We start from the raw sequence: 25,994 nt of genomic DNA on the forward strand, positions 1-25,994 counted from the left end.
GCTTGAGATTCTGCCTTTCTGCCTTAAAGATTTTCTCAGCAGACAAATTCAATCTGTGCATGTTTAACTCCTTCAAACGTTCAAGGAAATAATTCTGTACGCAACCATTTCACACACAGAGTTTCACTTCACAGCAATACAGGCTTATTCTGCTGATCCGATGAAGGGAAGGCACAGTTCACACCGAAAGTATTTGCTGGAAGTGAATACTACTAATTTTAGTGTGGATGTAAATTAGAAATCAGCCTGGAAATCCAAAACGAAAGGTAGACTGAGATACAATATGAAGATATTCTGGCCAACAAATCCACTTTCTTTAAATACCAACTGTTAGCATTAAGCCTCTTTTTTCCAGCTTTATCCCATTATTTTTAATTAACAAAGAAAATCTTGTGCAACTAACTTGGGTGGCAGCATTCCTGGAATCTGCTTTCTAAGCGAGCTGGAAACTCATGGCAGAACCAGTGAGTTAACTTTTTTATGTAAGGAAACACAAAAATGAACAGTACAATCGGTACTGAAGCCCATGTGTTATTTATTTGGACACCAAATTCTATTTCTGTTAGGGTCTTCCAGCAATTTCAGTTTTCAGTGTTCCAAAGATGGAAATTAGTGAGGTGCACTGGAGAAGTTGTTATGATAGAGCTGGAAGGAAATCGGAATAGGTTCTGTAGACATTTTAAACACACATGTTTGGGGGTTTAGCCTAAATCTATTATGATGGATGGGGCTGAATTCAGACTACCAACAACTCTGCAAAACTGTACTGGCTTATGGATTGGATGGTGCACTCTTCATAACCATAAAGCCTAGAAACACCTTGCTTTTCAAGTGGAAAATTCAGTTTTAGACCAATTCTGTTCCAAGGAACCGCTGTGAGGTAGATTTCCCAGACTGAACCAATTTTGCAGTTTGTTCCTGAGCATCGTAGCTCTACCATCTTACTACCTTATTCTAACTTCTAGTCTGAAATTATTCATGGTAACTTTATATCTGTATGTTCTTGAGTGACACATCAGAGTCTAGAACTGGTAGAACTAATACAGGAATTGCAAATAGTGTTGCATGTAACCATGCTGAGATCAAGAATGGGCATAAAGGGGGAGGTGGCATAGGTACTATTTAAGGAAGAAAAGACCCACGTTTGCAGGGCATTGTGTAAAAACTCAGTAGCTGAGGCTTCTGTCTTAAACATCATGTAATTATACACAGGAACCTTGCCAGTCCCTCATGAGGAAGAAAGATTAATGAAGAATTTAAAATGATAATACTGCCAGGCTGTAAGGAACCAAAGCAGCACATTTCTGTACAGCATGCAAATATTTTTCAGCATTATAAAAGTAAACAAGCTTAGACAAGTGAGCTACTCACCACTGTTTGATGAGTGGCTATAATGCTATAGCTCAGTTAACCTGCATGGAGCAATAATAACCTCACAAGCGAAGAGAAGCATCTTTCTTTAGCTTGTGAAACTTAAGAGGAATGCAAGAGTCCCTGTGAGGACAGCCTGTACATACTTGCCCAGAATTACTGCTTAGCCAAGAAGCTAATTAGCTTATGCATCAGGTGGGATGGGAACAGGTTCACCACCTCAAAAGGGCTGGAGTACAGTTAAGCACTTTCAGTTTTACTACTAAATTTTGTGTCACTCATACACAAAACAGTCCAGTGACGGACTTCAAACTCAAACAGTAAATTTTGGTTAGTAATTCTGTGTTTTTCTTAAAAGACGTTCATGTGATACTGCTTATCCTGGTTGGCAACAGGTGATAGGATGCTATCAGTTAGATGAAGTCTTTGGTTGTTTTTTTAGGTGCAGAGTTATCTTCAGACATACCCGCACACTGTAATAGAGGAGGGGAACACAAAACAGAGATACCATAGAGAGGACTGGCTGTGAGGTCCCCAGGCAATCGCAGAGACCAGCTCACATGCTGAGTCACCCACTGTTTAATAGAAATACGCCTTTGCTACATGGCCTACACAAAGCCCAGAAAGCTGGTTGCCTGATCCTGCAAAATTCGCTTAACATAAGTGTCTATAAGACCACTGGAAACATGGCTATTCTGCACACACACTCACTTTGAAGTGGCTAAGAGCACCAGACTCAAATGGGTGAGGTCCAAAATTATTTAATGAATAGTGCAGGTTATCATTGAATGCTCTTCATTTCATTTCAGTCCTACCCAAGGAGGAGGAAGGGGGAGAATGCACACTAGGATAGTCCTTGAGAATAAAGGCTCCCAATGCCTGGCGCCCACACCCAAACCTGCAAGGCGGCACACAACGAATCCCAGAGTTGTGATAGCTTTTTAGCACTTGCTCCTAACCAAAAGACTCCAACCATAAACACTTCCCCAGCTTTCATTCAACCATCCTGTCCCTGCTTGCCTAGATCTGCTGACTGTGGCTCAGGTGATCTTGGAGGGTGGCACTGAGCAGGTGCATGGAGCAGTGCCAACATTACTCATCTTCATACCAGAAGGACAGAGTCACTGGGCAAACAAGAAAAACTTCCTTCTTTTAACTAAAAACAAGAACAATGTCACCCGGAGGGGTGCAAATAATACACATACCCATTATATTAGATCATCAGGCAATTATAGCGAGAGGCCACCAGAACACCCGAAGACTGATCACAGTTCTAACAACTCTCCGGGCCAAACCAAGTCCACCTTCAGCAAGGACTAGACTGCCTTGCAGAGAACCACTAACCATTCTCCTCAAACGCTCATGGTATTGGGATTTGGGTGCAGAACAGCACAGAAAGCCTGGCAGGCCTGAAGAAAAAGCAGCAAGTCGCTTGGCCTGACTAGAGATAAATAAGTCAAGACACCAACACAGGAAGACCCCCCCTCTAAATAACATCTCTAAGGAAAAAACTGAAAGGACCTTACTTGACCTTTGAATTACTGCTCCCCCACTATAAAGTATCAATTTCTTCACAGGGAAGTACCTATAATCTTCACCAACATAATTTAGGGTTTATATTACAAAGGGAAAAAAAAAAAAGAGAAGAATAAACACTTACAGAGCCTGGTATAAATAGGAATGCTTCATGGCTTTTAAGCATTTTGATAAGAATGCTATGGAATTTCAAGTTCCTCCACAAAATTTCCAAAGTAGAGGGGCAGGAGGATTTATTCTGAATATACTGGTCTAATAGCAAAACCAATCTAGACATATTCATCCTGCTATTTTTACTGGGAATATCTCTATGTGAATACATCACACCATTCAGTAACTTAAACTATTACGCAGCACTACTCACACATCTGCAGAGAGACAACCCTTTAGTGGCATGTACTGCAATTTCTGCATATTTAATGAAACACTAATTCCAGCACAGGCGATGGGAGCTCTGCTACTAACTTCATAAAGGCCAAGATCTCACCTTATAGATGTCTTCCTGACAAAACCAGATCAAGCTCACACAGGTTTAGTCACATCAGGTCTCATTTCAGAGGACTGCCTCCCAGACCATACCGAGCAAGATTCATCTGCTTCAAACTTCACAGATTTCCAGTAATTACCCTTGTAGAATTGGGGAATTGTTGTAAACCCAAGCTGCAATTTTAATTCAAGATCAAGTTTTGTTTTGTCTTTTAAGAATGCTCCACTTCTTGCTGCTGCTAGCACTCAGGCAGCGCCCTGTTTCTGTCGTCAGCAGCCCCTGTCCCACAACTATCCCAAGTATGCCTCAGCACCATTTTCATTGCATTGTGTGGTTTCTCCATTCCTTCAGTGATTTAGTCCAGGCCTCTCCTCGGGGCTCTCAGATAATGAAAACCATGTGAGAGTAAAATGTAATCTTCAAACACGCAAACCAGTTTCATGTGCATTATCAGAATGGAGAAAAACGTTGACAGTGCATCATTTGTCCCTACTGATAGGATCAGGCTGTTTTAATTGCTGGTGAGATAAAAAAAGATTAGAATCACCATCTACATTAAGAATAAAGTAAAAATTCGAACCTAAAAGCTTAAGTCCTGAAAACAATGGAAATACAACCCCCAAACAGATATATCTGTTTTATGCTACCTTAAGGTAGCTTTTGCTCATATGTCAGTTGTGACATCCTGAAAATTTGTATTGTAAGTTGACACACATAAAAACTGCAGGTGGAGAAGGGCATAGAGAAGAAAGCAATCACTGTGGCTTAACTTCAGCATGGAATTTTCTGGCTTTTTCTAGCATTACCACAATTTAAACTATTTTAAGCCCCCATATGGAGGAGCTCTTCTTATTTCACAAAGCAGTTTTACAGAATTTAATGGGACTAGTCACAGGATACGGAAAGCAAGCAGGCATGGCCTCTCCTTTTTTAAAAGGGCTGCTTTTTTTTTTTCTTTATAAAAAGAAACAGTTAAAATGCAGGTAACTTGCCAGTTGTCAGTCAGCCTAACAGAGCTCATTCAGAGATGCTGTGGCTCAAGGAAGGGAACAAACCTAATGCAGTACTGGAACAACCCAGTATCATGAAGCAAGCCCGTTTTGTGATCTCAATGGGTAGCACGGGTTGAAAAGACGGATCTGCATTTTTTTTTAAAAAGTAAAACCCAACAGAAGATCCAGACCACCAAATTTTTAGAAAGCAAGGATGTTATAAAAGTGGTTTTGGTGTTGTTCTTTTATCATAACCACCTGGGTTTTTCATGTGTACCTTGTAAAAACCTTTAATGACTTGTAAGATGATTAATTAAGCCTCACCACCACACTGGGAGGAAGATATTAGTACGTTCGTTTTAGTGCTGCACTGATTGGCTAAGTCCTGGCCTACGTTTATGTTTTTGTTGCCACAACTATGTCACTCAGGGAATTGATTTCTTTCAATGTAACTATTCCAGCAACCACTCTAAAGCAGATGCAGTTACACTAGGAAATAATTGTTTTTAGGTATATTACTTAGGAAACCTTGTGTAAACCATACCAGTAAAACTTCTTCCTTGCTAATATAAACTTCATTGCTACTAAAAAGATTTTCCATAATAACTGGAGCAGCAAATATTTTAAGCATAGATCCTGCCTAAATGGTTTGGATCGACAATGTAGGCATCCCAGAACTTGTGCAAGCAGGAGGCAGGGGAACTTTCTGAGTATTTTCTACAGCTGGAGAAGATACTTCTGCAAGGTATCCCTAGCAGCTGCAGAAACAAAAGTTAGAGCTACACAATATTCCCCTAATGAAGGAAATCTCCATGTTTGTTTTGATGGTGCAGTGTCAGCAACTAGTAATGCACCACGATCTTACGCCACTCAAGCACCAGGATGTGCTGAAACGAACTTCACTGAATATGCAGAAACCAAAGGTAACACATTGCTCCTTAAGCACAAATCCAAAATAATTAACCTTGCCCCAGCTCTCATTCAGAGCTGTAGCCAATGCCAAGAGTGCTTGCAGCAGGAAATGCACTGAGCTCTCCACTGCCTGAGGAATGCGACTGCTAGGGCCTCACTCGGGCTGGAAAACCTGCTATCCTGTGTCTCACAAGGCAACACATAGCTGAAGTCCTCCCTCAGAGCTGTCTGCCTCCCACAAGCACCATCTTGGGCCCCGATCTCCATTTCAGCCTTTTGAGATTGCTCCATGGAAACATCCCTTCAAAATGCCACCTGAGCAGTTTGGGATGGGGCCAGTGGTCTCCCATACGAATTTTCTCTTGCCATCCCTACTTCCCCAAATCAGAAATGCACTGGTCTTTCGCCAGGTGGTAAATCCACTCTTCTTTCCCCATGGGTGCTAAGATTTTTTATTACTTTTTCTTTTTTTAAACAAGACCTGAGTGTTCCACACCCGATCCCAACTTGGCAACAGCAAAGGCTGGTTTTTTTCATGTCACTTTGGAGTGCTCTTTTCTGCCTGCTCTCTACGGTCCCCTGATCTTACCCAAAGGAAGGGTGGAATAGACTACATAATTGCTCTCACTCTCTTCAACCTTTATCATTCTGCAGTAAAAAGTGTTTCAAATTTGTTTGTACCTATTACAAATATCAGCATTCAGTTGTGATGATTTCAGTAAACTACAGATTACCAATTCCTTGTGAACCTCCACAGGCTATCTTACACTGTTTTTATGTTCTGTGTCTCCAGAAATATGGAGGACGTTTCAGCTTTGTTTCTTTTCAAAAATACAATGGGAAAACTAGGAAGATAGGTTTTCCCACCCTGCTTTTCCCAAGCCCCACAATAAGACAGGCTAGCCCTAGTATGAAGCAATAAAATTTGTTTCAGCTGAACACAGAACCACCCAAATTAGAACAGCAGGAAAAGTCCACCAAACCCTGAAGTGAACAAAGTCACTGAAATGTGGAATTACTTTCCTTGAGGGTTACAGTAAATAATCCTAAGAGATTAATTCTTTTAAAAAACAAGTTGTGTAGAGACACAAAGCATTTTAAAGCAAACAAACATTACTGTGATACAACTCTTAGACAAGGTCTTACAAATGCTAATTAATACATTAAAACAAAAACTTAAATTGGCTTAATACATAAACATTCATATAAGAGAACTGCTCAACAACATCTGGGTCTACAATTAGACACTGTAAGTGCTTTGCTAATACAAATAATAGCAAGGCCTTTAAAACCCAATTTTATTAGATCAGTGAACTTTTTTATGGTTTAAACAAAGTCTTGGTTCTATATTCTAACCAACAGTGATGAACCTTATATAGTCCAACAGTAGCTATCAAGGAAAATGGCCAAAGATCTCGCCAAACTCCCAAAGATTTTCAAATATTTAGTATTTAAAAAAATTAAAGGTTATTTTAAGCTTAGACACAACCAAACTAGACAACAGTCATTCTGAAAGAGGATGAGAAAGTAAAAAAGCAACAAGTATGAATGGCAGTATTTATCTCTGAACCCCTTCTGCAGGACCAAGAATGCAGACTGCGTGCCAGTAAAATATGAGACGATTCAGCTATCAGAAACAGGAGAGAGCACTCACTTTTGCAGCACCAACCTAGCAATATGGGAGCTTCTCACAACAAAGCATGACACATCGAACCACCATCATGAAGGATGACCACAACTCCTGATCCCCAGGCGCCACAGGAGACTCCAACACACATTCTTCCCTCACTTAAGCTAAGCACCTCACATAACCACTACTCTACTAAGACATTATTTTAAGGCTTTGAGAACTCTATGTTTCCACAGGCCTTTTTATTTTGTTTTCAGTTTTTTGTTTTGTTCACAACTTTTTCTTTTCCATTCCTATTCATTCACCTATTTCCTATTCATTCAACAATTCATTCCTCATTCACCTATCTTCTACCTAAATCAAATGGCTGGTTTGCCCTGAATGGCCATTTATACACAGGTAAGTTTCAAATATATTCTTACTTAAAAAATTACATCCAAGTGTCTAGCTAAACACAAATTTCATCAACCCTGAAGAACTCCTTTCACTTACAGGCACAGTAGGCAAGTAAGACAAATATTATATTGCATATTTTAAAATGAATTGCTCCTAGGAGCTCCTTTACATTGTTATTCCCCAAAGTTGTTGAGATTTTTTTTTTCTGCCTTGAAGATTACATTTCAAGGCTACTCTGGAGAGCCAAGTAAAGTGCAAGATTTGGATATTTGCTGACTTTAGAGTTCTTCATAAAGTACAGTATTTTCACATGGATACAATTTCAACATCAGATCTGTTCAAAGCATGAACCAAATACTTCCACAAAAGCTGAAGGTATGGCCTTACCGAAGAGGCTGCAGTATGCAATTCTTCTTGTGGCCGGCACTGCATTCCGGAGCTGTTTGGGAATACACTCCTGTCTAAAAGGGTTCAACAACTGAGAAGCTCCTGCAGCCAAACTGGACTCATAGGGCAGCTATGTGCCTGTTTTTTCATAAAGACAATGATTTAAAGCCTACAATATGATGATGCCATTTATGGCGCACATATGGAGAGAAGATCAGGCACAAGAGGTAGACGAAAGTCTAATCTAGAAAGTAACTACTCATCAGAAAGTAAGACAAGCAAAAAATTCCTAAAAGCAGAAAATGAGCTTATGGAAATCGGTTGTGGCCCAGATTCAACACAATGGACTAAATAATTTTGACAAATCCTCTAGTGCTTCCTGAAACTCTATAACCCCAGCAACAGGCAATTTGGAACACTCCTATGAAGAACCAAGAGATCCAAGTCCTCTCTTGTATTTCAGTGGATAGAAGAGGAGAAAGAGAGCCTTGAGCCTTATTGCCAATCACCAAGAATGGCCATTCTCACACTATTATAAACATTTGGTCTCCATGGAAGGGGGATACCTAGCAGCAAACATTGGCAACCAAGGACATTCCACTCCCACTATATCGTCCACAATAGCAAGGAGAAAAAAAAAAAAAAATCCATAAGGCTGTTTCGATTAGGAAACCTTTGAGAAGACTTCTTCAAAAGTGAGTGTCTGAAAAAACCTTGAAATATGGGAATGTGCAACAACAGTTAGATGGGGGAAAACAGGCATCTTACTTTACTCTGAAAGCATTTACACTTTACCCCAAAGTGGGAACACCTAATAATCCAAGAACCTTTTGCCAAGAACAAGGTCATAGTTTTCTTTTTAATTCAGAACAGGACCTAATACACACCACATTCTGCACCAAACGGAGAATCTCATTATTTACAGGTGTTTGGAGCCAGGTTTTCGTTTAATACAGACTCTTAACATGTAAGAACTTTCTTATATTGGGCTTTGTCTTCCCGTCGGGTTACAGTTCTGCAGCTCTTTAAAAGCTGTCAGTAAGAACGAAGCAAGAACTGCAAAACAGAGTTCTGTCCCAAGAGAGATATGAACAGATAAATTCATTCACAGCTAAAAGTACTTACACATTAACATACACTTGGACTGTTGATAATTCTAGAATTAAAGACTTATCTCTGTATATACATTAATGTGACAACAACCTAAACCTACATCAGATTTTGCTCCATGTTAAGAAAATAAAGCCTTTAACGAGCTGAAATTTTACTTCAGCTGTTCATTCATTGTAGCGACAGTGAGCCCTAGTCACGGACCAAGACATCATTGTGCTGGGTGCTACACAGAATTAAATGGTGCAAGTTGTTCCATCAAAAAAAACACCACCACCACCACCACCCCAAAAAAATCACATTACACTCAACTAGAGACAAAAGGAAGGGATAGAAGAGGGAGAAGCATTTATGCTTTGAGAACTTGGGGCTTGCAAATTCTCAATTTCACTGTCATGGTTAGGCAAATGCGGCAGTAAAGCAATGCAACCTTATTTCTAAATAAACAAAAAGATTGGTCAGTCTGCTGATGAAAGACAGGATAAAGAGAACAAGAGAACTATTAAATTATCTACACTTCTGGGATTCTTGCTATTCTTTTGCAAAGTGAATGGCTTATGCTAATCAGGATGCATCTGAAATACATCATTCAAGCCTTCTTGTACAAATATAGTTCTTATTTATCCAGAAAGATCCCCACCAGCTGGCAATGTTTGCATACAATGTTAAACCCAACTTCAAGAGCCCATGCATTATGAGTCATTTTACATTTAAAAACATTAGTTTTCTTAGCTGTTCTTGAAGATGGTGTATCTCATGAGAAGAATTTTAGTGGAATTCAACAATAATACACTATGTTACTGTCCTACTTCCTCTAGCACAAAGAAGTTACAAGTTTTCTGTTGTTTGGTGGTTTTTTTTCCTCTTAACGGTGCTTTACCTACAGAACATCTTTGGAGAAGGGACAAAAGGATTTGCACCAATCCCTTCTATATGAATCAAATATTTATGCTATGGCCTCTTCAAGCACTTTCATCTAGTAACCTATGGAATGTGATCTCCTGACCTTAACACTCAAGCACGTCTAAATCAGCTGCCCTTTGAGCTGTATTACAGACTACAGAGAATTTTTATACATTTGTATTACAGGCATATGAAAACCTTGTGGCCCAGCTGCAGCATTCTGTGCTACAAAGCATACGTTAGTCCAAAGTCGCTCAAGCATGCTTCAGGAAAGAGCAATACTTTCATTCTCTCATGCTTATGGCACAATCTGATGTCATGTGTCACCACAAATAGGTAGAACGATGAACCATGCTATCAGTATATTAACCAGCCATGACAATTTAAATATGTGTCATGCCAAACAATACCACAATTACGAGGTGCCAGCACCACTGCAATCCCATGTCCCACTATATGGCCCATTCTGCCTACTCCGCACTGCCCAGCTTCCTTTCTGCCTCCAGGCTCCTCCCCAGGACAGGCAGCGCTGCCTGCAAAACATCTCCAGAATCAGAAAGACAACAAGCTTGGGGAAGACTGGGCGCCCCTTTCCCTCCTCCTGGAAATCCTAGCCTTTCCTCAAGAAAGTGCTAGAGCAGAAACAAATCATTCTGTGTTGTGTTTATGGCTCCCAGAAATGTCTTAAGGACCAGGGTTATGTTGCAAGTGTCCTGGAGAAAAAGAGAGGGAGACCAAGTGCCCTAGATGAACCTGCAACTTCAACTATGGGACAAATTTTTCCAGGGTCAGCTCATGACCCTACTCCTAGGAGGAGCAGTCACTGAGGTAACCCTGGGGAAAGTCTGACCCAAAGATTTAACAGGGTCATGATCTGGATGGTACGGTTCATGTTTTTCTATCAGCTCTGAAAAACCAACGTGATGTGGCCTATCACTCACACAGGAGCAGCCCAAGGGTGCAGGGCAAGCTCGAGAAGATGGTTCCTGCGTTCCCACCCTGATATGGCAGAAAGGCTCAGTTCCCAGAAAAAGTCAAGGGTAGCAGAAAAAAGTGACACAGCAGCCAAAACCTATGCCATGTCCTCTCCCCCAAGATGGATGCTGGTCAGTCACCTGCCCCAGTCCTGCAGGGTGCCCCGCTGGCTGTTGCACCTCACCAGAGACTGAGGCACCCTCAGTTCTCTGAGGGTCCATCAGCTCAGAGCACGCTGACTTGCTGCCCCCCCTCTAAGGCAGGAACAGGACACCTTTTCCACCTTCTTTTCCCACAGATATCCCTCCAGGGAAGAGGAAAGAAAAAAAAAGAAAGAGGAACAGAGACCACAACAGACCAATATGTAGCATTTCCTGTATCATCTACAGGAAAAACCCACGCAGTGGGGAAGAGCATGATGTCAAGGCTGGTTTCAACACATAAACAGCCAGATCCTCCTGCCGGGGGATGCTGTGTGTTTCCACAGGGAACAATATAATTCTCCCTGCAAAGACGAGTCCTACTACCAGCCACACAAAATTCCACAGGTCCTTGCCTTGCACAAAAGACTGGTAGCAATGAAACATGGCCGTGAGGAAGTGGGTATGGGGGTACAGAGCTGGGAGAGAAGGAAAATTAGAAATTCACAGCAGTATTATCACTTGTAAAGCAGCACACATTCAGCGCTTGGCCCCTAGAGAAGGGAGTATGCTACAAAATATGCTTCCCTGCACAGAGACTGGGCCTCCATCCAGTTATTATGTGCACATGTCCCTGCTGCGTTTTCAGTCTTACTTTAAAAAAAAATGTTAAAACAAAGAAAACATATCCTCATACTCGCTCTGTACAGTGCCAAACATGTTCCTAGCCATGTTCAATTATCTGTTAAGGCGTGTTAATTATGGGTTCAACACTTTTACACCTTGTGACACAGCAGTAAAGCACTTAATGTGAAACAAATTCCAGTGTGAAACAAGGAATCTCAACTGATTGTGGAAGCCCTGTTTGCACGCGTGCATACGTAAATGCACATACATGCTTCTCTGTGAAGCATGACGAGCAAAGACAATCTTAACACGTGGATTACAAGCACAATGACTGTGATTATTTTGTCAAAAGAAAAGAGCACCACAAGAAACACGGCTGCTTTCAAACACAGCCTGACACAAACCCACTTCAGCGACTTCCACAGAATTTTACTTTATCCAATTACACACAAGTACATCACTACTAATTTTGGCTATTTACTGCCAGTGGTAAAAAGAGTGGACGAACATTTTTGTTTTGCAGGAATTTTGCAAGATGAAGAGTAACCTTTACAGGAGAAATGATGGGCAAAAGCTGACAGAGAAGAGACCCAGTCTAACTCCCAGGTTTAGGCTGCAAGAATGAATGCCGAGTCCCTTGCGCCATGCGCTATGAGTCTCTTACCTACTGATCTGCTGAAGACAAAAGGGTTTTCTTCTTTTCAGAAACTGGACACTTGGAGCTCGTTGGGTCAGTCACACAAAGCTTCCCTGCTGCCAAAGGTATTTTTTTTCCCTCGGGTTTTTGTTGTTGTTGTTTGGTTTTTTACCCCGGAGAGTAAAGGGCAGAACAGTGGATTCAGCAGGGGCAAAGGGTGGAATTCGAGACTCAACAGGCGGACTGCAGAGCTCTCTCCAAAAGATGTTGTATTTCAAGGCGCTTTCATTCGCAAATCCTTCTTCATCCCCAGTGTCAATAAAACTGGAGGGGGGGGGGAGTAAACTTTTTAAACTGCAGAAATAAACCGGACTCCACAGAAAGGGGAACGTGATATGAACTGGATTTGTGGCTCGACTTTTTCTTTTATTAAAGATAAATATACTTTCAGACAGGCAATCAAGACAGATGGGTAAGAATCCAATACGGCCAAACAGGACCTGCCCGCAGTCCCTGGAAGGAGGATAGCGGTATCTCAAGAACGGCAGAATAAACAAAAAGAAGGGACGGTCTGCGTCCCGGCGGAGGTGGCCCGGCGCAGCTCCGCTGTCAGTGGCAGCGCCGCCCGGGGCACTCGCAGCGCCCGCGGCCCCGGCAGGGAAGGGCGGCCCGCAGCATCGCGGCCGGGGGGAAGCTGCTCTGCTCTGATCCGCTCCGCGCCTCCTTCTCCGCGGGTTACCTGTGCGCAGCGGGGCGAGGCGGGTACGGAGGAGCCGCAGGGCCGGACGCGGGGCTGGGGCGGCAGCGTCCCCCCGGCAACACGCTCCCCGCGGCAGCAGGCTCACACCGACGCGCACACGGCGGCAGGGCACGGTAGGGCCGGGCCGGGCCGGGCAGCTCCGCTCCCTCCTCCGCCTCCTTCCGCCTCGCTCTGCGGCGCGGACGCCCCGCGGGACGGCGCTCCGCCAGGGCGGGCAGGAAGCGCCCCGCCGCCCCCGCCCGGAGACCGCCCCCCCCCGGCGGCCCCGCCTCCGCCCCGCCCCGCCGCCGCCCCTCACTCCGCCGCCCCCGGCGCGGGGCAGCCCCGGCCGCTATCGGGGCTGGAGGGGGGGCTGCGGGCAAGCCGGTCCCGTCCCGTCCCGTCCCGTCGCGGGAGAGCAGCGCTCGCCGCGCCCCGCGGGAGCCGGCGCCCACGCAGAGCCGCGGCAGCTGGCCCCAGTCTGCCTGTGCTGCGGGCACCGAGGAGCTCCGGCCTGGCCCCGCTCGGCCCGGCGGCAGCCCGCAGCTCGGCACCGGGGGAGGGGGGGGGGGGGCGCTCGGAGGACTTCATACGACCGGTCCCTTGGCCACCTGCAGAAGCGTTCGCAGGGGTTAGCCCCAGGTCTCAAAACCATTCCGCTAAGTCAGTGGAGTTAAATGGGTTTATACCAACGTGCACCGGCCAAGGATCTGACTCACCCACTTTTTGCTGGCCAAATGCTGAAAATAATTGAAAGCGTGGCAAGAGCTGATCGTGACTAACAGCATATAAGCAGGATATTAAAGGAGTTCCCTGTATGTCGCGTTCTGCTTAAAACTAAAATACACATCGCGTAGCCTTCCAAAGCTATCACGACGGGAAACGCCCACAGACCTCTACTACTCTGCCACAGCTGGATCTAAGGGTTGGTGCGGAAAGAGGAGATGGAAGAGACTTCAGTATTCTCCCCAAATGCAACCATGATTTTGCTGTGTTTCATCATTTCACCGCATGATAAAAGATGGTGGCCACATGCAGAGATGGTTTTTGTTCAAGGCTTTTAGTGCCTCAATCACCCTGCAGAATTTCAACTTAAATAGTTTGGCTTTAAACGCGTAACAACCTTTAAAGAATCTGTGCATGTCTCCCCATTCAAAGAAGGCCAGTAAAATGATCCCAAAATGCTGATAAAGGCTTAAGCTGGTCTCCCTGTTTTGGCAGATCTCATAGCACTTGGGGATGGCAATAATGCAGTCACCTCTGCAGCGGTACCAACCTCTGTACCAGAAAGGCAAAGCTCTTGTTCTGAAATGGGGTAAGAACTTTAACTTCTCCCAGCCTGATGCCTGTAATCAGGGCAAATCCCCAGTCTAAACAAGGCCGGAGATAACAAACTGGTCCTTCAATAGGGACGTATTTGTGTACAAACAATGGTACCTTGCCTTTCTCACAGTCCACCTCCTCCTCTGGCTTTTGCATACAATGCACTCGAATCCTCCCCCTGTGAGGTCACCCCGGTCCGTGAACTCCAGAGGACGATCGCCAAGTGACAGCTTCTACTTTTCTCCTGGCTCCTGTTCACTAACTTGTGATTTCAAGAAAGAGCAAAACAAAAAATCAGAGAAGTTGTCACGATGTGTCCACAACTGATTTAATATGCTGAGGCCCGACCATGCAAATATTAAGCCCATTAAGTAGTCCCAGTTTGGTAATGTTTGGCCGTAAGATGACACCATTTTCCAAAAGCACTAAATGAGCAAAACTGGCCATGTGTCAAATCCTTGCACTGTGAAACTTGGCCTCTTCACTAGGGCTCTTCGTGTGAGAAGAGATAACATGATTCAGCCATTTACCTTTTAATTGCTCTAAGCAAAGGAATCCTTTCCAACAGTCCCAACTCTTAACATTGAAAAGAAAGATCTGGAAAAAAATTCAGGAAGTCAAATTTCAGAAATCCCAAATGCAGCGTATATAAACATCTATTTTTTCCCTCATAACTGACATTCATTCATTGGAACATTTCAGTGGAACAAATGTAGAAAGACATGTAAACAGTTCATTAACATCCCATAACCTTACAGTTTGCAAACACACACACAAAAAAAAAGACAACGCAGAACAAGCTAATGAAGCACTTATTTGCTAGATTCTGTGGGGTAGAGTTGTAAGGGAAATATATATCTACAGTGAGTTAAAGAGTTATAAACTATGCTTCAGTCACACATCCTGTCTCCCTCCCACATGCTAAAAGAAAATAGTGCGGAGTAAAGAGAGAAGGTAGAGTCGTCAGGAAAGTAAAAATACTGTTTAATGCGGACACTGAAAAGCAGCTAGCCTTGCCCAAGGCACATTAACCTCCACTCATCTGCTGCTGTTTATTCTACAGAGCACTAGCACTGCTCATGTTTAACCCACACAATTGGAGATAAGAGCTTTATCGGAACTGGAAAAGAACAAAGATGCATGAAATTCACATTCTCTTCCTTAAAATATTCTCCCCTTGCATCCTCCCTTCACCCAGCTCCCCGCCCAGCCCAGTCCTCAGGAGCTCCAGCACACATCTGAACGGCTGCCAGTGGAGGAAGCGAGCAGTTTCCATACACACATCACGCCACAATGTGGGAATTCAGGAAACAACACAAGAAAGGGGTTCCTAATAACTGTTCCAGCGCACTCGGGCCAATTTATGCAATCATACAAAGGTCACAGTAGATGTGTTAAAAAGCACAAAAGATAAACGCCACAACGGCAACTAGTTCAAAGTAGGAAAATAAATCTTGGGCTTATGAAGTGTTTGGTTGACCTGGAATTGCTCCACCTACAATTTTTTAAGAGGTTGTCCTTCACATTCTTTAAAATTCCTCCATTTTAAAGTTCCTCCCTCCAGGAATCGCTGTAACTCTGCTGTCCTTTGTCCACAGCAGCTGGAGCTCAGGAAGCTGCTGATATTATCCCTCAAGTACAGAGAGAAATTACTGCTCAGTCCTGCGTCCATTCAGTGCAGCTGAGAGGGGTGTAAATTAATTTCCGTGGATCTCTGATCTTGGGCCAGTTTAACAGAGCTTTTCTTCTTGCACATAAAAATAAACTGTTAACAGTGCTCAGAAGTGCCATTTAGCTCTTGGGACCAGACAGTACATCCCTACCACCACCAAAGCAGGAGGTTCTTTGCCTAGTCTGTAAAAACGCTGTTGGGTGAAATAACGACCCTACAGTAAACAAACAGTAATGCAAGCAACAGTAAAAAAGACTAAGAAGAGGAGCTGAGGCCAAGTTTACTAGGTGAGCAGGAGCAAGGAATAGGTAAATATGAAAAGGGAGATTACTTTGTATTTCTTGCCATAGGAGCCAAAGTCAGTTTGACAGATACATTCACTGAAGAAAAGGAAGTAAGTGAACAAATACATTAGATCAAAACAAGATTAGAAAATTTCAAAACCATGTAAGAATCACAAGAAATGTGTGGAGAAGGCACCCAGGCACAGGAGGAACCCTGTGGTTCCAAAGTGGTTTGTCCAAAGTCATGCCAGGAGTTCAGTCTAGACTTGGAGAGTCTCCGAGAGTCACAGGCCACAGAACCTGCCTTGCTGCCCGCGTGTACGGTGAACTTGGGATGTACAGCATTGCAGCTTTTGCTGCCATTTTACCACGGGGGGGGGGAGAGGAGCCAGGGCCTTCAGGGTGGTCACAGCCATGTTTAAGTTGTATTTAGAGGATTTGATGTTGCTGCTAAATCCAGCCCTAAGCTGTAACAAACCCTGAAAGGCTCCCTCAGGTCCTGCCATTGGGTACGGCTGCAGACCAGCTATGATTTCTGAAGAAAAACAAATTCAATCTGACTGACATGAGATTGAGGCATGAATTATATGTAAAACCAGTTATCATTCACCAACAGATGGTAATGACAGGTATTCATAGACCAACAACACCAGAAATTACTACCATGAAACTTGACATGCATGGAATTGCTAGAAAAATTCTACTTTTCAAAACACAGGAGCAGTTATGCACTATTTATTCCTCTGCTCTTCACTAACTAATTGCTGTGTCTTCCTACACAAGTTTATTATTCTATCAATTCTACATAAGAAAACTTTAATGACCACATAACTTTTGGGAGGGAAGTAATTGCTACAGAGACTTTTGCATAGCCAACTTTATGTCCTGTCTATATTGTGATTTACACTGTGACATGGCTCCTGCTCATCTAAGGTTTTGTATGCTACTGCGCGTGAAGATTTTTAAAAGTATGTCAGTCTGGATGGTACCTCTAATGTAGTGTAACTCAAGTTCAGCATGGTTCCTTGGGTGAAGAAAGGGCCTGCACAGGAAGGGGCAGAAAAGGAACAGCTTACCACAGTGAAAGGCAATATAGAGGTCAGCAGTGATGTGTCACCCATGAGTTGATTGATCAAGTACCACCTGTAAAGAGAATTACTCTAACTGCTGAACCTTGGCCCCTTTTTATGCAGAATTTCGGAAGAAAGCTGTGTAACCAGAAGAGTGATGAACAACTGCCAACTATGGAAAAACAAATTAAATGTTTCAGCTCTGCTCTAAACGCATTCACGCCCCAGTCCCCTAGACTTAAATGTAGTTTTGGCAAAATAAGGACAGGAGGGTTAGTCTGGACAAGGGGATTTCCTTACAAGACACCGTTCTTCTCCCAAAGAAGGACCTGTAAGCCTTTAACTGATGTCTATTGTACGTTAACAACCTTGATGTATGACAGTTGACCATCTCCCTCATTTCTCTGCACTCTTGCCTCTCATGCCTCTTTAAAAAGAGATGCCTCTTCAAAATCTGCTGAAATGAGTTAAAAGATTCCCTCAACTTCCAGTGGATTTGGATCAGAGTAAACTGTAAGAGTAAGGCATGGAGGCCCTGCACTTCAACACAGTCTTTGTTTGCTCTCGATGACTAAAGAATGTATGAAATCACAAGAGAGCGAGATGCACAGCAGGTTCTGCAGCAAAAAACAGACTTGATAATCCTGATATTTCAATGACCATAAAGATTAAGAGGGGAAAACCATGGCTGATTTGAAACCAAAAAGCCTAACCTCTTCAAAATCTCCGGGACTTATAATGGTGCAATGGTATTGATAAATATCATGGGGACAGGGAAGAGGGGGTGCTTTTTGATTTAAAGCTTTTGCAACTCGTTTTTAATGTGGATGTCGGAAGCAGACTCAGAACTGAGAAATGAAAGAGGCCCAACCAAAAGTAATCTTTGGCTGGAAGCAACCTTCCGTTGCCTGGGAAGGTTAAAAGTATGGTGTCAGTGAACCAATGAGCGCCATATAGATGCTAGAGCTCTAATAATTGTAGGAGCAGGACCAGCTTCCCCTACTACATAGAAGCTGTACTGAATAGTAAACAGATTACTTTGAACATGAAATGAAAGAAGAGAAATGAAAGGAGAAATAATGTTATGTACAAAAAAGGTCAAATGCATTGGAACAAAATCTATGAAATTCTGTTAAATAATTGCTTCAAAAAGTGACAATTATAATTTTTCTGAGCACATAGTTGTGCTCCTAAAAACGATCTTTCTCCTGTAGTAAACTACAAAAAGATTGATAATTAGAGACAGAAAGATATCAAGTTACAGATAATTGATTAACATTTCATTTTCACAGAAATGAAATACTAAAAATAGAATTATAGAACAAAGTCTGATTAGATTTTACAATCGATTTCAGAAGCTGCTGACACATTCTGGAAGAGCACCAGCACTCTCTGCTGGTGATCTTTGTTCAACACTTATCTAGAGGAAAAATGAGGAATGAAAATGCATTATGTGTTCGATATGGAATGCCGTTTTTTGTTTTAAATGGATGATTAAATAGATCCCTATCAATTTAGCAAACAGCAACTCTAGGAGCTACTTATGTTTTTGGAAACAATATAGTTATTACTAAGAAGTATATTTACTATGGGCAATCATCATTCACTGGAATAAATTTCACTGTCACAAATAAACATCTGATGTTGAACGCTTCTTTCTGCAGAAGGCACTTCTGCTGTGCTGTAGCACAAAGACAAGCTGGTGTGAGAAGTTCCCATGATGCCAAATCCCTTGGCTCCACCCTGACTTTCCATCAATTTTAGAGCTATGCCAAGAAAAACAGCTCTTCTTAAAAAAGCCCTAGTACAGCACCAACATCTTCCTCTACCGTAGTCACAGTGGAAATGCTACTATGTTTTAATCAAAGCAAACCTGCTCCCAGCGCTGTCTCTATTACACCCTTTGCCAGGAAGCTGGAAAAGCTTTGACTCCCTCTCCCCAGCATGCACCCAAGCCTTGTCCACACCCCTGGTGGATTACTTTACTGCATCTGAGCCAGAGACTGCACAGGGACAAACAGATCAGGAGCAAAAAAACAAAACCAAAGCCAAGTACCTAAGTGACAGCTGTCCCAGTTTCCAAACTATGCACAGATCAGGCATCAGTAAGAAGGGTTAAAGACTGGCAAATTGAATCCATGTGCAGCTCATGAAAGTGTGGGAAACAAAAGAGACAATGTGAGTTAAGGACAGAGTATTCATTAGCAAAGGGCTCAAGTTTCTTGGCTTTTGCCGGTCTGCTTCCCAATGGCCATTTTTCAAGGTAGCTTTTTGTTCTTTAGTTTTGAACGTAGTCCTGGAAAGACATTATACTCTTTCTTAGCTAACGAACTAAAGCCCAGTACATGTTGAACTGCTTAAAATAATTTGTCTTTTTAATTCCCCGGGGGCAAGAGGGGAGAACAATGTCAGAGATGGGTTTTTTCTGCTGGGCTACAGTGGGCTTCAGAGCTTTATATGACATATCTGATCCAAACACCTCAGACGCCTTCATAAATATTCATTTACACTATGGTATTAAATACATAAAGAAATCCAATGTTTAAAAAAAAATACATGAGACTTCATAATGCAGCCCTATCTATTTGAGTCAGAGTAAAGCCGTTACTGGAGAACGGCTGCGAAGCTCTGAGCCACTGCCTCAGCTCAGCTCTGAATTGCTGGGGCTGGACCTGCCATCCCTCCCTTTCAATGCCTGCAAGGCACTCGGGAACTTGTTAATGAGGATGGCTTCAAAGTATTTGGGATGCTGAAGAGATTCAGTTTACAGCAGCAACATATGTTGGAGAAAGGGGTCCCAGTCATTCACAGGGAGAGGCCTGAGGTCTCCAGTTTTTCTGCTTGAGGAGCACAGTCAACCCTCGTATCAGGTGGAGTGTGCAGCCACAGCTGAATTAAATGATGTGGGAGCGTAAGCGGTACCAGTGAGGGCCCAGTGCACCCAAAGCCCTGTGGTAGGTCTATACCCCTCCATCACATGGGAGACATCCAGAGCAAGACTGCAAACCCCCTGGTGCCTAGAGTCGGTATTTTGAAAGCAGCTCCGTATCTGGTAGGACAGATCCACCTTAGGATCTGCTTCATAAGGTCCCTACATAGAAGCTGAGTCTTGAAAATCTGACCTTTGCTTCTTCAGAAAAATCTCAATTTTGGTAATCCTGGGGTTTAGAGGGGAACTGATTTGCTGCTCAATCAAGAAAAAGCAGCAATTAGGGTGGAGTTCTGGAAAAAGCAGTTAAAATAGTGGGTCAGAAACTGAAACCCAGGGTCTATTTCACTGTTTCAGTCAGTAGGTATCTGTATATTAAGTGTAGCAAGATACACAGCATTTTACTTTGACTTTTTTACTTTATGAAATAAAAAATGGGAAGAACAGCTTCTGAATTAGAGAAACAGCTAAGAGCCCTAAAAGGAACAAACACAGTGGTAAAAATAACTGAGTTTTAACATAGTCGTAAGTCAAAGTCAGAACTAATTGTTCTAATGCATTCTGCTCCTGACAAATGTCAACTTCAGAAGAGCTTCACATCTACAGAGAGTCCCAAAGAACTTTTTAAGCATTCAGGGATCACCAACACTTGGCTGAGTGGGACAGAGTGACAGCCAAATGCCAAGCACAGCACTCCAGAACACTGCATGAGGAACAGAGATTCCTGCCTAAGGGATCGGAGCAAGTTTCCCACTGGACAAAAGTGGGAAGTTTAAAAACAAAAGTTTTTAAACCTCAAGTTTTCTACTTTTCAAGGAAGTTAATATTTTGGACATGACAGGACCTCACAAGAGATCACTGATCTACAAGGAATGAGAAGATGCTAAAAGCCTTGAGAACTTGAGTAACTATAGGAAATTAACATGATTACTTTTTTTTAATATTATTAACTATACATGCCAGACTGCTCTTAAATATTCTCTTCCCACATTCATACCCAGACCTTTACCTTCGTACCATACAAATTCCGTATTCAGCTCTGTCCCTTGATCATTAATGCAGACTCCTAAGCTTCAGACTTCAAAGAAATGCACGCGTAAGAGTCACAGGCACAGGACTGGAACAGCGTCAGAGCCTCCCTGTGCAGGAACCTCGATCTTCTGTTTGACTTCACTGTACAAATATCTCGTTCTATCAAGACTAGGAAATTCAATGATTTATGTAGGGCTTCCCACAGATTAAGTTAATAAGGGAACCCAACAGTGCCTCATCTCCTTCCGCCTTCCAAACACTGGTAAATGAAAGGAAATGGGAATGTCTCCTGGGGTAAGGGTAAGACGTGAGCGCTCTACAAATGTGCAAGGGAAGAAACCAAAGACTTCATTGTGTGGATATGCACTTCTCCAGGAACCCTCTTCCCTTCTCCTCCCTCCCATAAGTGGCATATGATAGTGTTCTTAGGGAAACTTGGTTCAATTGCAAAGCCTCATCCACACCACACCACACCGATTGTCACCTAGAACAGTGGTGTTTCAGTTTTCTTCCTGCTTTTTGTTTTATATTTTTCCATCCTTTGTCCCTCCCCCCTTTCTTCTGTTCTCACCCTCCCTCTTTCTGCTGCTTAAAATGTCTGCACTCCCTGCTTCCTCATTTCTGTAGGTTCCCTTCTGTCATTTGTAGGACATTTCCAGTACCACCAGCATTACTCGGAGCTCCAGTCATGCCTTACTAGTCAAAGCTTCCAGCATATGAGACTGAATTACAGTTTAACACAATACAAATGAAGATATTATGGCACAGATAGATCAAGATATAGGTCTCTCCAAGACCCTAAGGGACTTAGGGACTCATTTTAATGTAACTTGCAACCAACATCCCTTTGAGTTACATTTGAAAATTACACCAGCATTCCCTGGCCAAGATTAAGCGTCATCCCGAGACAGTCAGAAAGGCAGTCTGGCCTTTTTCAGCGTTATTTGTAGCTGCTCGTATATCCCTAACTTTCAAGGAAATTACCCCAACACCAAACTAACACAGGTGCAGTTTCTTTAGTGGTAAGAAAGGTGCTACAGGTCATCAGATTCAGACATTTTTGTCAATGAGATGGTCTATGCTCGCTCTAAGTTAGACATTACAATGGTAAAGTGTGAGAAGCTGTTGTAGATACACATGCTTCAAAGTGCGTTCATCAGCCTTATGATCCCTCATAAAACCTTGGGCTAAAGTGACAGTACTGATGGTAGACAGTGTTACAGAGCAATGATTTACTTACTGAGAAGGTGAACTATAAAGCCAAACTCAGAAATTTCTCTGCCTAATGAGAACGTTGCAATTAGGTCATCGCTGAACACTGCATAACCACAAATCGGAGCAAAAACATTCCCACAGAATAAGTAATATGTGACGGCAGGTGTTTGGAATGAGAACAAGGATTTCATCCACGTAGCCCTACTGCTGAATTATGTAGATAAACAGTGGTCCTGAGATAGTCAGCTTGCAGTGGGGACATGCAACTGTCAGGAGACACAGACCCAGTTCAGCACTAGCAATCTAGAGCTTAAACTCCCAAACATGAAAGTTCACGTCCAGCTTTCATGAAATTTGACAAGGTGTTCAGAGCAAGTTTCGGGGTCAGAATTCTATTTAGGTCACGTATGAACCGGATCCAGGCCACAACCTTCTTTTTATCTTCTGGACTGCAGCTTGAGCAATGCTTCTAATTTCCAGTAACTACTCCTGCTAAAAAACTAAATCAGTTCTAAGTCTAACCTTGTACAGCTCAGGCTGTATATTTTGGTAAGCCTCCGAACACCAGATCTTTACTCAAATGACACGATAAGGGACTTTTAATAGAACACTCTCCAGACTGCTTTTGGTCACTGAAACTCCCTGACCCTCTCCCTCCCTTGGGTCCTGCACAGGCACGTGGAAGTACCTGCTGTTGGGGCAGACAGGTCAGGAGAGCAAAGATTTGTGGGTTAATGGGATACTGTTCTGATCAGGGAGATTAGGTTACAAGGCCGTGCCTTTGATGACTGGCTTCTTCAGTATGGCACTTTGGTTTACGACTGGGGATTTCTTTTAATTAGATTGTACTCTTAATTATTTATGACCTATATTATCTGCAGAAGCTGCCCAAAACCTAAGCCTTAATAAGGATAATTGGAATAATCATATTTTTACCTCTTTTGTAAAGCACCTTGAGCCCCACTGATGAAAAACGCTAGGACAGGATTAGATGCTTAATGAAAAATTATCATTAAGAAGTGGAACAAAAATGAAAAGTGAACTAAAATGGAATTTGCTATTTTATACTGCATTAGGGCTGAATTGAGGATCATTTATCAGAGGTGACACTCTGAAAATTTTAACCTGAAAACTGAATGGGGATCTTCTCTATGCATCTCACGATGGGAGATTCTAGGCGAGGATGCCAAGGGCCAGAGCCTGGACCTGAATGTCGTGAGAAGTCAGAACAGCCCCCCAAGAGCCTGCACTATGGAAGTGCAGGGATTCAGTCAGTTCTTGGCTATTTACAGCATCAAGGAAAAGCAATGGGTGTTTAAGATCACCCAAGTTCCTGTGTCCACCACAGCTCCTCCACGCTAAAGATTTGGCCTTCCAGCCCTCACCTTCCTCAAAAAGCAACCTGGAATTGAGGCAGATGGGATTTCTGCTTCTGCTTCAACCACGTGGTAAACATCACGGTGAATATTTATGGGCCTACCTGAATCAGTCTGCTAATGAAAGGCATAATCTTTCAACCTGAGGGCAGATGATGAAGTAGTAGCGGGGATGGCTAAACCCAGAGCCTCAAGGGGCTGGTGGGATCCCTACTGTCTACCAGGCAAGGATGCAAACACAAAGCTTTTAACTCTTTGGGGATTATCACCCTCAGACTGGCATTTTGTTCTCTCAGAGATCAAAGCAAGAGGACTTGGAGTTGCTTCTCCTTAATTCAGAGTTTGAGCAGATGCGGATCAGCTCCTGTGGGCGTTTGGGGCCGGCAGGGACAGGGACTCTGGCGGGATAAGGAAGGCAGAGCAGGCACCATCTCTTGCAGCTGTGGCAGAGGCGGAGGCCCTGGACCTCCTCTGCAGGACTGTAGGTAGCAAAACATCCCCTTGCATTACCTGGACTTGAAAATGGACCTGGGAAGGGACGGGACGGCTCCGCTCTCTCCTCTGCACCGACTCCTCCGTCCCTACTACCGCACACATCACACAGCCCCCGCTGCAAGCCCTCACAGTCTTCTCCCCGCCTCGCCGCTTGCCCACGACGAGACCCTCCCGAGACCACCGGGGGTGCCTGCGGTGACCCCCAAACACTGGACGCGGTCCCGGGGGGCGACGGGCTGAGCCGCGGCGCTGCCCCACACCCGCCCCCCTCGCCCGGGGAAGGGAGATGGTCTCCGTGAGGGCTGGGGAGAGACACGGGAGCCCCTTCCCCGGGCTCTGAGGGGGGACCCCCGCCTCGGGGGAGCCGCGGGGCCGCGCAGCCCCGTCCCGGGAGGTGCGAGGAAGGGGCAGCGCGGGGGACGGGCCGGCATTTACCTCAGGATGGAGGCGGGGGGCGCGGGCAGGAGCGGGGCGCCGAGAGGAGGGCCGGGGCCACGGCGGCCGTTAGGCGGGAGCCGGCGCCGCGCGTCCCCGCCTCGGCAGCCCCTCCGGCGGGGGAACCCCAGCGCCCGCTCCCCGCTGCACCTGCCCCCGAGCCCGGCATCCCAGCCGGGGCAAGGGCGGCCGCGGCCCCCCTCCTCGTCGCGGGGGGCCGGCGGGGCAGCGGCTAGCCGCGCTCCCCTCACGGCAGCCGGCCTCGCAGCGGCGGCCCGAGCCTCCCCCCTCCACACCCGCTCCTTACCCCGCGGGCGCCTGCCCCAGCGGCCGCCCGCTCATCCATCTCGCTCCTCTTCCCTCCGAGGTGACAAAGCCGGCATGGCAATGAGAGACACCGAGGAGCTCTGGGAAGTGCCTACCCCAGATTCAGTTATTAACTTTCACCAGGCGGCTGCAACTACGGCACCCGGCATCCCCCGCTGGGCCAGCGCCTGCAAAGGCAGCCGGGAAGCGTAGTCCTCCCGCCCCGCCGCCTCACCGCCCGCCGGCGGGAGCTGCCGGCCCGCCTCGCCCGGCCTCACCGCCTCAGCGCTGAGCGGGAACGCAACCCTGGCTGCGCGGCCCTGGGTCGGAAGGGAGCTGCCTCCGCAGGCTCCTTTAGGTTTCCCCGTCCCGGTCGATGGAAGAGAGGCGGTCCAGGCGGGTGGCCCATGCAGGCAGCTTCTCTCCGGCAGGCCTGGGACACGCAGGCATCTGCGGGCTAAAAGCGCAAAAGTCCTCTGTGAAGTACCGTCTGGGCTGTGAGGCACACCAAGGCGGCAGGCGTCAAGGGGAACGCACAGAAAAAAAGGGGACGGAGGTGTTCATCTTTCCCTCCAAGAGAGGGGGACGCCTTCCCCAGCATCATGGCGTCACTCACAAAATGGCCGCTGCCCGCAGGAGCCCCCCTCCATGGAAAGGCAGAGCCGTAGCAAGAAGTTTTGAAGTTTTAGCGCTTACAAAGGTACGTTTGCCACAGCTGGCTTCCTGGCCGGCCAGATTGGCAAATATCAAGGATGTCCAGGGCCCCCTCTGCCACACCAGGGCTGATGTCCCTGCACATGGCCGCCGAGTCACCAGTGCTACAGGGCGACTGCCATTTTTACAAGTAACTTTTTCAGGTACCATTGATTGCATGTTTTATGACTCAGAAACACTTCCTCTAGCTCCTGCAGTTAACAGTACATTGTAAATTATGCAGCGAGACACCAGTATGAGAGCTCACATATTTCGGCCTAAGAGGAGCTTATTTTGTTGACAACATATTTAAAGTCTTTCA

At 44.7% G+C, this 25,994-nt stretch overlaps 1 protein-coding gene across 3 annotated transcripts in view; it reads right to left on the bottom strand.

Moving 5' to 3' along the window:
* The window catches only part of AMOT (angiomotin), a 62,002-nt gene extending 36,822 nt beyond the window's left edge, over positions 1–25,180 (bottom strand). The window contains exon 1 of one of the 3 annotated variants that reach the window (XM_029997021.2): positions 24,981–25,180. The gene's annotated coding sequence lies outside the window, so the exon portion shown is untranslated. Of the gene's footprint in view, positions 1–12,130; positions 13,057–24,980 lie in introns of those variants that run through there. The other 2 variants (XM_029997022.2, XM_029997020.2) reach the window with 2 other exon arrangements.
* Between the last annotated feature and the right edge of the window lie 814 nt (positions 25,181–25,994).

Source organism: Aquila chrysaetos, chromosome 21 (genome assembly GCF_900496995.4).
Source record: "Aquila chrysaetos chrysaetos chromosome 21, bAquChr1.4, whole genome shotgun sequence".
NCBI lineage: Eukaryota > Metazoa > Chordata > Aves > Accipitriformes > Accipitridae > Aquila > Aquila chrysaetos.